Source organism: Ovis aries, chromosome 17, assembly GCF_016772045.2.
Source record: "Ovis aries strain OAR_USU_Benz2616 breed Rambouillet chromosome 17, ARS-UI_Ramb_v3.0, whole genome shotgun sequence".
NCBI classification, from domain to species: Eukaryota; Metazoa; Chordata; class Mammalia; order Artiodactyla; family Bovidae; genus Ovis; species Ovis aries.
The window spans coordinates 43,773,187-43,786,094 of record NC_056070.1 but is presented as its reverse complement, the minus strand read 5'-3'; the positions used below and the strand labels follow the sequence as shown (position 1 = coordinate 43,786,094).

At 41.8% G+C, this 12,908-nt stretch overlaps 1 protein-coding gene across 15 annotated transcripts in view; it reads left to right on the top strand.

Moving 5' to 3' along the window:
• The first annotated feature begins 6,730 nt into the window (after nt 1-6,730).
• The window catches only part of GUCY1A1 (guanylate cyclase 1 soluble subunit alpha 1), a 70,356-nt gene continuing 64,178 nt past the window's right edge, over nt 6,731-12,908 (top strand). For 5 of the 15 annotated variants that reach the window (XM_060400713.1, XM_027956342.3, XM_042234415.2 and 2 more), the window contains exon 1: nt 6,731-6,915. The gene's annotated coding sequence lies outside the window, so the exon portion shown is untranslated. Of the gene's footprint in view, nt 7,353-8,130; nt 8,416-12,908 lie in introns of those variants that run through there. The other 10 variants (XM_042234420.2, XM_027956341.3, XM_060400716.1 and 7 more) reach the window with 5 other exon arrangements.

Below are 12,908 nucleotides of genomic sequence, written 5' to 3'. Positions count from 1 at the left end.
CATCACAAGTTACCTGGTATCTAACCAGGTGCATTTCAAACAAATTGAAGGTAAAGGACCTTAAGGAGGAAAGAAGAATAATAGAGAGAAAAAAACATATAATGAAGTTCGACAATTTACCTTGATAAACAGTACAGCCAGTGCTTTGCTTGCTAAAAAATAAAGAGAAGTTCTGCTTCTGAAATATTTTTAAAAAGTACATGTGCCCTAGTATCCAGTTTCCTCACATTTCTCCCTCTTGCCCCCACCTGCTTTTCTCTAAATCTCCCTCGCTTTGTGAACTTGTGGTTCTGGTTTGTGAACTAGACCAAGAAGCCAAAGAGATGAATTTCTTCAGTCTCTTAATTTGAACTGAAAAATGTCCCAGATAAAAAGGAAAGACATTGGTTATAAAAATGCCCAGGTTTAAACAGATTCATGAAACCCATTTCCAGGTCGAGCACACTTAATGAGCTGACTGCAGACCAATGCTTCCAAAACTGTAATATGCATATGAGTTAACTAGGATTTGTTCAATAAAAGTTCTGATTCAGGTTTGGAGTGAGGCCTGGGGACTATATTTCTTTTTGTTTGTTTGTTTGTTTGAGCCAAGTTTTATTTTGTCTATTTTTGAGTATTTATTTATTCATTTATTTATTTGGCTGCATTGAGTCTTAGCTGTGCCATATGGGATCTAGTTCCCTGGCCAGGGATTGAACCTAGGCCCCTTCATTGACGGAGTGGAGCCTTAGCCTCTGGATCACCAGGGAAGCCCCTGAAGCCTGTATTTCTGACAAGATCACAGGTCATGGTGTGGCTGCTGATTCACAGACCACACTCTGAGTAGCAAGGAGTTAGACGGCATCTCTGTCATTGTCATTTGCGAGTGTGAAAAGAATACACAGTTGAATGCTTGTGTGCTGTTGCCAATTGTGCAAACAGGGGAAACAAAGCACCTTGAGAAGAAAATTTTGATCTTTTCTGCCTGAGAGACAAAGTTACAGGGAAGTTGTTTTAAATCGAATACTTGCCCTTGTTACTATTTTGATGAAGTTGTCATGATGACTTTCCTGTGCTCAATAAAGTGAAAACAAGTAGGTTTTAAACTACACATCATCTATAAGAAAGAACTGATCTCAAAGATGATGAAATATTCAGGTGTTCATTTATCCACTTAAGGATCATTTTACTGAATCCCTACTGCAATTCATGTTCATTTCTGGGCACTTAGGCTGAAAAGATGTCTTCCTTAACATCAAGGAATTTTTGGTAAGTTTCCAGGGCATATCAGTCATTCAGATTAGAGAATGTCTTTCATCACCCTTCCGTGGTTCCTGTACCTTTTGCTTTTTCACACAACCCGCAGAGAATAGGGCCACAAAGAGGATAGGGACCACAAGCAGACTTCCTTTTGTTACACTTCCCTTTACTGCCTTTTTTTCTACAACTTGAAGGTTTGTGACAACTCTGCATCAGGCAAGTCCATCTGAGCCATTTCCCCAACAGTATTTACTCGTTTCATGTCTATGTCACATTTTGGTGATTTCAAAGATTTTCCTGATTATTTTATTTGTTATGGTGATTTTTTAAAAGATATTTTTTATGTGAACCATTTTGAAAATCTTTATTGAATTTGTTACAACATTGCTTCTGATTTATGTTTTGGTCTTTTGGCCCTAAAGCATGTGGGATTTTGGTCCCAAAGCTCCCTGGCTAAGGATGGAACCCCTACCCCCTGCACTGGAAGAAGTCTTAACAGCTGGGCTGCCAGGGAAGTCCCTTAGTGATCTTTGATTTTACTACTAAGATTTGCAGAAGACTGACTGATGGTTGGCATTTTTTAGCGACAAAGCATTTTTTTAGTCAAGGCAGATACATTGTGTTTAGACACATTGCTATTGCACACTTCGTAGATTACTGCGTAGTGTACACCTAGCACTTATATGCACTGTTGTTCAGTCACTCAGTTGTGTCCAACTCTCTGTAACCCCGTGAAATGCAGCATGCCAGGCTTCCCTGTTCTTCATGATCTCCCTGAGTTTGCTCAAATTCACGTTCACTGAGTCAGTGATACCATCCAACCATCTCATCCTTTGACGCCCCCTTCTCCTTTTGCCCTCAGTCTTTTCCAGCATCAGGATCTTTTCCTGTAAGTCGGCTCTTTGCATCAGGTGGCCAAAGTATTGGAGCTTCAGCTTCAGCTTCCTATAAATATTCAGGATTGACTTCCTTTAGGATTGGCTGGTTTGATCTTGCAGTCCAAGGGACTCTCGAGAGTCTTCTCCAGCACCACAATTTGAAAGCATCAGTTCTTCAGTGCTCAACCTTCTTTATGGTCCAACTCTCACGTCCCTACATGACTAGTGGAAAAACCATAGCTTTGACTATAAGAACATTTGTTGGCAAAATGATGTCTCTACTTTTTAATACACTGTCTAAATTTGTCATAGCTTTTCTTCCAAGAAGCAAGCATCTTTTAATTTTCATGGCTGTGGTCACCATTTGCAGTGATTTTGGAGACCAAGAAAATAAAGTCTGTCATTGTTTCCATTGTTTCCCTATCTATTTGCCATAAAGTGATGGAACTGGATGTCACGATTTTCATTTTTTGAATGTTGAGTTTTAGGCCAGCTTTTTCACTCTCCTCTTTCACCTTCATCAAGAGGCTCTTTAGTTCCTCTTCACTTTCTGCTGTTAAAATGGTATCATCTGCATATCTGAGGTTGTTGAAATTTCTCTGGGCAAACTTGATTCCAGCTTGTGATTCATCCAACCCAGCATTTCACTTTTCAAAGTACATTATATGTACTTTGCATATAATTAAATAAGCAGGATGATAATATACAGCCTTGACATACTCCTTCCCCAGTTTGGAACCAGCCAGTTGTTCTGTGTCTGGTTCTAACTGTTGCTTCTTAATCCGTATACAGGTTTTATCAGGAGGCAGGTAAAGTGAAAGTGAAAGTCACTCAGTTGTGTCCGACTCTCTGTGACCCCAGGGACTATACAGTCCGTAGAATTCTCCCAGCCAGAATACTGGAGTGGGTAGCCTATCCCTTCTCCAGCTGATCTTCCCAACCCAGGAATCGAACTGGAGTCTCCTGCATTGCAGGCAGATTCTTTAGCAACTGAGCTATTAGGGAAGGTGGTCTGGCAGTCCCATCTCTTTAAGAATATTCCACAGTTTATTGTTATCTACACAGTCAAGGGATTTAGCTTAGTCAATGAAGCAGAAGTAGATTTAAAAAAAAATTATTTTCCTTTTTCTATGATCCAACAGATATTGGTAATTTGATCTCTGGTTCCTCTGCCTTTTCTAAATCCAGCTTTTATATTTATTTGGAAGTTCTTGGTTCATGTACTGCTGAAGCCTAGCTTGAGGGATTTTGAGCATAATCTTGCTGGCATGTGAAATGAGTGCAACTGTACAGTAATTTGAACATTCTTTGGCATTGTTTTTCTCTGGGATTGGAATGAACACTGACATTTTCCAGTCCTGTGGCAACTGCTGAATATTTCAAATTTGCTAGCATACTGAGTGCAGCACTTTAACAGCATCATATTTTATATACATTAGGAAAAAAATTCATGTGACTCTCTTTATAGTGATATTTGCTTTATTTTGGTGGCCTGGAACTGAATCTAGAATGTCTGAGGAACTGCCTGCACAGGACACTGTCTAGCTGAGAGCTAACCTTGGTGAAGCTGAGTAGGTCCTGGTAGAAAGGACTGAGGTAAATGTAGTCCTTCCTAAAGTGTTTGTGTCTTAAGATGGTAAAGGCATGAGTGAATGAGTTAAGCAAGTCATAATCCAAGATACAGAGGCATTGCTTTGCAAATAAAGGTCCTTCTAGTCAAAGCTATGGTTTTTCCAGTATTCATGTATGGATGTGAGAGTTGGACTATAAAGAAAGCTGAGTGCTGAAGAATTGAAGCTTTTGAACTGTGGTGTTGGAAAAGACTCTTGAGAGTCCCTTGGACTGCAAGGAGATTAAACCAGGCAATCCTAAAGGAAATCAGTCCTGAATATTCATTGGAAGGACTGATGCTAAAGCTGAAACTCCAATCTTTGGCCACCTGATGCAAAGAACTGACTCATTGGAAAAGACCCTGGTTCTGGGAAAGATTGAAGGCAGGAGAAGAAGGGTATGACAGAGGATGAGATGGTTGGATGGCATCACCGACTCGATGGAGTTTGAGCAAGCTCGGGAGTTGGTGATGGACAGGGAAGCCTGGCATGCTGCAGTCCATGGGGTTGCAAAGAGTTGGATACGACTGAGCAACTGAACTGAACTGAATCCAAGATGAAGGCATGTTGAGAAAAGTAACGCCAGTAGAAGATAACAAACAACAAGAAAACCAGGTTTTATACAACCCTACAATGTATGACAACTAGAGGTGGACAAATGAGACCATTTGGATTCAACTTATTCTTCCACCTCATTTGCCTATACTTTCTTTCTTTTTGGTGTACTCTGGAAATGGCACCACTTCCTTCTTATTAAAAAAATTTTTTTCAATTGAAGTTGGTTTACAATTTTGTGTTAATTTCTGCTATACAGCAAAGTGATTCAGTGTTATATGTACATAGTGGCTCAGATGGTAAAGAATCTGCCTGCAATGTGGGAGACCTGGAGAAGATCCCCTGGAGAAGGGAATGGTAATCCACTTTGGTGTTGTCTAGAGAATTCCTCAGACAGAGGAGCCTGGCCAGCTACAGTCCACAGAGTCACAAAATGTTGGACACAACTGAGCAACTAACACTTTGACTTTTTTCATATATATATATATATAATATTATATTTTTTTCATATTATTTTCCATGATGGTTTATCACAGGATACTGAATATAGTTCCCTGTGCTAAAGAGTTGGACCTTGTTGTTTATCCATTATACATGTAATAGTTTGTATATGCTTGCTAATCCCCAACTCCTAGTCCATCCTTTCCCTCTCCCCCGCCTTTGGCAATCACAAGTCTGTTTTCTATGTCCTTGAGTCTGTTTGTGTTTTACAGATAAGTTCATTTGTGTCATATTCTAGATTCTACATATAAGTGCTATCATATGGTATTTATCTTTCTCTGTTTGACTTACTTCACCTAGTATGATAATCGCTAGTTGCCTCCATGTTGCTGCAGATGGCATTATTTCATTCTTTTTTATGGTGAGTAATATCCTATTGTATATATGTACCACATCTTCTTTATCCACTCATCTAGAACATCTAGGTTGTTTCCCTGTCTTGGCTATTGTAAACAGTGCTGCAATGAACACTGGGGTGCACGTATCTTTTTGAATTATAGTTTTGTTTGGATATATGCCCAGGAATGGAATAGCTGGATCATATAGTAGTTCTATTTTTAGTTTTTTAGGGAAACTCCATATGGAGTTTGTTCTTCAAAGTGGCTCTACCAATTTATATTCCCACCAACAGTGTAGGAGGATTCCCTTTTCTTTACACCCTCTCCAGCATCTAATTTTTATAGACTTTTTAAATGATGGCCGTTCTGGCCAGTGTGTTCATTGTTCTCTTTTTGAACATCGGGGTCCTGTCTTCCCACCTCCAGGCCTTCATTCACAAGTTTGCCTCTGCCTGAAAAACACAAAAGACAAAACTTTCTTTAGTTTATCTTTTCTCGAATATGACCTACCCTGTAGGTCCTATCTCTAATAGTGTTCTGTTGCAAAGTATTTCTCCTGTCAGAAGCTCTCTCTTCTTCCTGAGTTTTCAAATCATTAACTTTATCTTTCCTAAAATAGCATGAGCTCCCCTTTCAACTACGTGTTACTGGGTACTTCTTATGTTTCCTCCTAGGTCTTAAATTCTAAGTACTCTGAGGATAAAAGCTATTTTGACCCAAGAGATTATCAAGTGTTGCAAGCAGAGAAATAGAAGGTTTCAGAGACAGCAGAACCAAAAAACACAAACTTACAGTCTGGACTTTCCCCCAATACTAAGACAAATTTTAGTTAAATGCATTTTTTCTAATTTAAATGTCTTCTTAGTTGACTGATGTTTGCCATGAGAACAGCATAGTTGTCAAGGTTGGGAGATGCGTCTAAAACGGATGGACTAGGTGGGTAAGTTTGGGGAGAAATATTAATATAACAACTGGAGATAACCATAAACAATCTATCTCAGAGTTCCTGGGTTTGAAGAAAGATCGCATAATAATCATGATTAATTATGAATTCAAAATGAAACAGCATAATGAGTTTTTTTTAGTCAGAAAGGTGACTAAAAACATTTATATAAGACTTTATTTTTCTGTGCTGGAATACATACACACACACACCCTGCACACCCACCAAACAGAGCTAAATGTACCAAACCAAGCAGAATCAGGACCTTACTGGAAAGATGTAAATACTCTGCAACCGTAGAACTGCATTTACAAAGCAGTAGATTGGCGTTAACCTGAGAACCAGGGCACGAAAACCATCCACGCAGACATCGATTTCCAGCAGAAATGCTGGAGTCTTCCATCCACGCAGACACCAATTTCCAGCAGAAATGCTGGAGTTTCTAACTACGGAGAACTACAGTTTTTCCGGCCCAGTGCACAGCAGAAAATATATATTTTTAAGTGGGCCAAATTTTCCTTGCGTTCCCTCCCTCTTTTTCCTTTCCCCTCGTTTGTCCCCGTCCCCTGGTGTCTGTCACCACACAGGAACTGCTGGGAAAGCGATTGGGCGGCTGGAGGACTCAGTTCCCCGGCCCTAGTCGGGTCGTCGTGGTGGGTGGGACTCAGTACCGAGCTGATTTTCCACGATCTGGTTTCACTGCAGTTTTTCTCCACTCCGGCTGCTAGACTCCGGGCAAAAAGCAGGGAGTCGCCTTGGGGAACCCTCCCACCCCAACCCAAGGCGACCGACCGACTCCTGCGAGGAGGGCGCGCCGCGAGCCGACAGAGGCCTCGAGTGACCTCACCATGGTGCGTTTCAGCCTCTACTTTCTTTTTCAGTCTTTCGTTGCAGGGAAGGGGAGGGGTTCCAAAAAGAAGTCAAAGGCAGCAGGGAGAGGCTGTAAGGGATCCTTGGGGCGGGGGGAGAGAGAGAGAGAAAGAGATGGAGACGCTGGGAGAGACCCAGGCTGGAGCTGGCTGAGCGTGGGCGCAGCGCGGGAACCGGGTCTGCAGCGCTTTGCGCCTGCCGCGCCTGTTGAGCAGGAGCCGAGTAAGCGCTGGCTGTGGGGAAACCGGTGCAGGGACCCGCAGGTGCCGCCGCCGGGTCTCCTCTCCCGCCCACCGCCCCCTCATCCCCCACCCCTGCCGCCCCCTCGCCTTCTGCGTTGGCAGCGCGGATCTGCTAGGTGCGCCCGGGAGCTACCGGCGATCCCAGAACGCAGCCCCGAGGTCTGGGACGCAGCCGAGTAAGTGGTCGCCGTGTGCCCGCGCGGGTCAGGGCTGCCAGGGGAGCGGCCCTCTCCGCGGCCCCCTGCCCAGGCCTATCCCCCTCCCCTCCGGGAAGACTTCCTGAGCTCCCAGCTGTCCAGCCCTGGGGCCGGCCGGGTTCCCACGCCAGGGAGGAGCGAGGGCGCAAAGAAGACGGCGCCCGGGGCAGCTCAGGGCCCGAGGGACCCGCGGCGGCCGAGGGCGGAAGGCCAGCTGTGGGTGGGCGCCGAGCCGCGCCGAACTGGCGGCTGCGCTCCAGGGGCCCTGGCGTGAGAACGCGGGGAGCTGGACGATGCTCTCCCACGGCCCGGGCGCCGGGGGGTCGGAGCCCGCAGAGGGAGGCCGCGCTGCGCCGGTGCTCGGTTCGCGCTCCTACGGGGCGGGCGGCGGCAATCCGGTATAGCTTAGCGGGGCCGCCCTCAAACTTCCACGGAGGCTGCCGGGGCTCTACCGAGGAGTGAATGTGCTTGCGCGCGTGTGTGTCTGTGCATGTGTGTCGGGGTGTGTGTTCGCGTGTGTTTGTGAGCGCGCGTGTCTGTGTCGGGGTGCCCGCTCGCGCGTGTGTTAATTGCTGCATGGGGTGTGTGATTCCCACTGTGATTTGGGGGAGCAGTGAGCAGGGGTCTGCGTCTCTGTGCCCGGAGCCCGTCTTGGATGGGCTGAGCAGCCTCGCGGGGGCACTTGTGTGGAGGCTGCTTTGCACTGTGGTCACGTGGTTTCAGGCTATGGATTCCCTGCGTCTTCTTTTGCTCCCTCACTTCACAGGATTGTGCCTTCCTTTTACACTTGGTGAACAGTGTGTATCTTCCGAAGAAAACCAGAAGGTTGAACGTGTCGCTTAATTGTGACTAGTGCATCCTGGTTTCCAAAATACTGAACTCCTTCGGAATTTTAAGAACAGGTCATAAAACATAGTTCTAAATTAGAGCTTCATTTATAACGTATCAGAGTCTGTTGCATGATGGTGATTTTATTAAATGTTTACCTCTTCACTAGAACTGCTCTTAGGAGGAACATCTTTGATCCTCTGATGACACATGGGTAAGCGTTGGAGTCTTCAAGTGATGGATGTAAATTTTTATATCTTGGTTCATAGTGTAATACTAATCTGTTGCTTTTCCTAAAACGGCTTTTGTTTTTGTTTCTTAAGGAGTTGTCATTTCCGGTACTATATTATGAAGAGTGGTAAAAGTAAATAATGGCAACAATATAACAAAAATATGAATGTCTAAAATGTCAAAGCAAATCTTAATTTGTCAAAAAGCCATGCAAACTTTATTAGGCATTTGGTGATTTAGGCATTAGGCATTTGCTGGTGTAGTCTGCACTCTGTTCAGTTATTACACAGCTTGGTTTGTGGATTGCTTCCAGGGGTCTAGAAATTTTACTTAAACATTTCGGTCACTGCATTTTAAGGGAGATAATCCAGGGTTCTCAGATAATTTAAAATGATTTTTGGCCCAATAGAAAAATAAAAACCACAGAGTTAAATAAACTATTCTTTTCATGTCAAAATAGCAGGCTTTTTGCATAAAGCCTGTGTAGGAAAATTCTAGAATAATTAAATATTGTTACAGTAATTAAGCATCTCACATAAAACAGACCCACTTGTATGTTTTAAAGTGTATCTGTTAGGAAATGTAAGTAGCTTAACTTTATTTAATAGAAATTTGTAATTAATAGGTGGCTACCTTCTGCTGCTTCTTGTGCTGTAAGATCTTTTTTTCAGTACATGACAGAGGAAAAAGGAATTTTATTTTTCTCTCATTGAAATCCAACATAAATATAATGGAAAGTACTTATGCATGGTATAATGTTTTGTAATGTATGAATATAAGAAGCACCTTAAAGGTCTGCTACAAGGTACCTGGGTATAAAATAACATGTTCAAGGCACCTTTTTGTCATTCTTGAGAACATAGAAGGAGATGCGGCTTCACAAGGCTTGGTCCTCATGTCTCTTATAACTATGATCTTATGTTAAGACATTATTTTGAAAAACTTTAAATTAATCAAGATTGAATTAAAATTGGATTAATTAATTGGAATTAATTGCATTAATTAAAATTGGATTTAATCCAATATTGGATTAATAAGTAAAGAAGTAAGTGAATTCAAATCGTTATTTCCATTATGAATGTCAGATTTGCCAGGAAGTTGCTTAGCTTCCTTTTATTTGCTAGGAAATAAAACTTTTATGTCATTGATTTTTATACCACTTAATTATAAATATTTACCCAAGCAACTTTTGTTAAATGTTACTATTTATTACTTTTTGCATATTTGTGGAAACATTTTTATTTCTAAAATATCAGTAATTTAACTGGTTTTTCATCTCTAGCCATCTAGATGTTTTCAGTAAGCATTTGTTAGGTGGCTGGGCAGTAGTTTTGGTTCGGTCTCTCCCTCTTGATACAAGAAGAGTTTTTTGGCAATTTTAGGTCTTTAGATGAATAAATTTAGCCACTCATAGACTAGTTGACTCATTTGACACTAGAGTAATTTTTTGGCTTTCCTGACTTACATATGCTTCTTCTGTTTTTCTCAAACAGTTTGGAAGTGTCTGACCTAGTTTATTTCTCTGTCCCCTGAGTGTAGGCCAATAGGCTTGTGCTTCCTATAGCCTTGAGGCTTATAGAGTATGAACAGAAGTATTTGCTAGGAGTGAGGGGTTTTAGGCCAGTCACCACCAGCAGTAATAGGTTATAAAACTGGAGGGACTCTGGGCCATATACCCTTGTGGGCATACCCCACCCCCCTGCCCCCCACCCCCACACACAAATGTGATTATCAACTGCTTGTAGTTGCTTTCCTGGAATTCTTTGTTAATAATCTTATTATTATTTTTAAAATAAAACCTCCCTTGCAGAAAATCAAAGGCAACTCAAGTTAATTCACTCACCACCTCCTCCTTCTCACCACAGTAGGAATTAGTAAGAAGCCCAAAGAAGACAATGGCTTTGGGAGCGAGCACTCCTGGAAAGGGGTCTGGGCAGACCAGGGAAAGCTTCTTCATTCTGAATTTTTTCCAGGTCTGACGTAATTCTGCTTGCCCTTTCGCTATGCTGCCTGCCTTACATCAAAAATACCCATTCAGACAGGTAACCCAGACAGAGAAAGACATTTATCATATGATGTCACTTATATATGAAATCTAAAAAACTGGTACAAAGGAACTTATTTACAAACCAGAAATAGGCCCGCAGACACAGAAAACAAACTTATGGTTACCAAAGCAGAGAAGGGAAAGGATAAATTAGAGTTTAGGATTAACATACAAAACTACTATATATATAATATAATATATTATATATTATATTATATATATATATATATATAAAGTAGGTAAACAATGGGGACCTACTGTATAGCACAGGGAATTATACTCAATGTTTTGTAATAAATTATAATGGGAAAAGAGTCTGAAAAGGAATATACCTATGTGTGTGTGTGTGTGTGTGTGTGTGTGTGTGTGTAACTGATCACTGTGCTATACACCTGAAGTGGAGACAGCTTTGCAAATAAACTATACTCCAATTAAAAAAATACCTGTTCATATATCTTCATCACTACCAAACTCAAATCACCCTCAGGCTATTCATCCTTGGATTCAAGATGCCTGGCACATGGTGGGTGCCTAATAAGCTTAATTGTGTTATCTTCATAATAATTTTTTCTTCTTCATAGTTATCGATTCAGGTTTTTTGATGCCTTGGTGCTGTGGGTATTTGGTTTGGGAATACTGTCTCTGGATTAGCATCTGTTTTGTGAGAAGCCTGCAGGAAAGAACACTGCTGTGCTTTTTTCCCGTGGGGCTTGCTGCTGGTTCAGAGCTGCTTGTAACCGCTCATCCACCACTGTCCAGCTACCTTTTGTCTTTCTAAGTTTACACCATTTACCCTCTCCCCATGATCTGTGCTTATTGACTTCCTGAACATTCCACTTGCCTGGGGAATCTACACTAACAAAGGATTTGTTTTCTATACTTTGACCAACTGTAATCGCCTATAACTTAATTCAACATCTAAGCATTGGATCCACAGGACTGCAGTCCACCTCACTGGGCCTTTCTGCCCAGCTGAAGAAGCTGAGCATTTCAGATTCTTTTTCTGACCTCAACCCCTTGTCCTTCTGATAAACCCCTTTACTCAAAACCACTTATACCCTCCTCTCTGGTGACTACTCCTTAGCCATTTCCAATTTTCTCAGGTTTTCCTGTCTTTACTCAGTGCAATGATTTTGGCAAGAAATGTCAGCTGTGCTCCATCCCTCTGCTCTCTTGCTGCTAAACCTCTTAGCTTCTGATTCCCTCCAACTTCAGCTTCAGGGGTGGTTAATAGCTCCAGGCAGTTATTTTATTCTTTCTTGGATAATTCCTATCAATTTCTCCATGAGACATGTGGCAGAGTTTTCCAGTCCAAATTATCTTTAGTTTTTCCATTCTTAGCAGGTGACCTTATTTCCAAATTCAAGGTGAATATTAAGATTGATTTAGTAAGCTACTTATCAAAATTTATCTTGAATGTGGAAGGCATTCCTTTATGTGACCTGTTCTGAGCATAATAATTCTTTTCTTATATTGAGCAATACTATTTGCCTTTATGATATTCATATCCAAATTTTTACCTTTTGGAGTACTTATACAGAAAGCTTTTATATATAATATTTGAGACATGTATGGCTTCTCTGATAACTCAGTTGGTAAAGAATCCGCCTGCAATGCAGAAGACCCTGGTTCAATTCATGGGCCAGGAAGATCTGCTGGAGAAGGGATAGGCTACCCACTCCAGTATTCCTGGGCTTCCCTGGTGGCTCAGATGGCAAAAGAATCCACCTGCAATGTGGGAGACCTGGGTTGGGAAGATCCCCTAGAGAAGGGAACAGTATTCTGGCCTGGAGCATTCCATGGATTGTATAGTCCATGGGGTCACAAAGAATCGGACATGAGATCTCTATGGTAATGTTCATTTTCTTCAACTCACCCTTAATGGGCATAGTTTGAGTATCTTATTATCATTAGGGAATTTCTCTTTTGGATACATTCCTGTTTTTCTGAAAGTGTGGTCCTGAGAGCTGAAGCAAGAGGAAAGGACTAACATAATTAATCTCCTCTGAATACCATATGGTAAATCATCCTAAAATCAAATCTGCCCTCTATTCCACTGTATGTTTTGCATCCATACTACACTGTTTAATTAGGCATCGTTTTGCATTCTCCTCTGCAAGTATACTTCTTTTCCTCAGTTTGCACGTTTAGCCACTAAATGTGGGACTTTAAAAAATACTTACTGCAGCTAAATATAATCTTTACCTTTAGTTAGCCTATTGTTCCAGAGGGTCAGGATATTTTCAGATTTTAATTCAATGAGACAGGCTAGCTATTCTTCATTTAGAGGCATCAGCAGATTTAATCAGGATCAATTAATACGTTCTTCCAATACCTGTACAGAATGGAGAATGGGCAGAACATTTAACCCCAGATGCCTCCCCTCACGAGTCCCTGAATTAATCAGCCATCTTTAGAAGGCTGTTCAT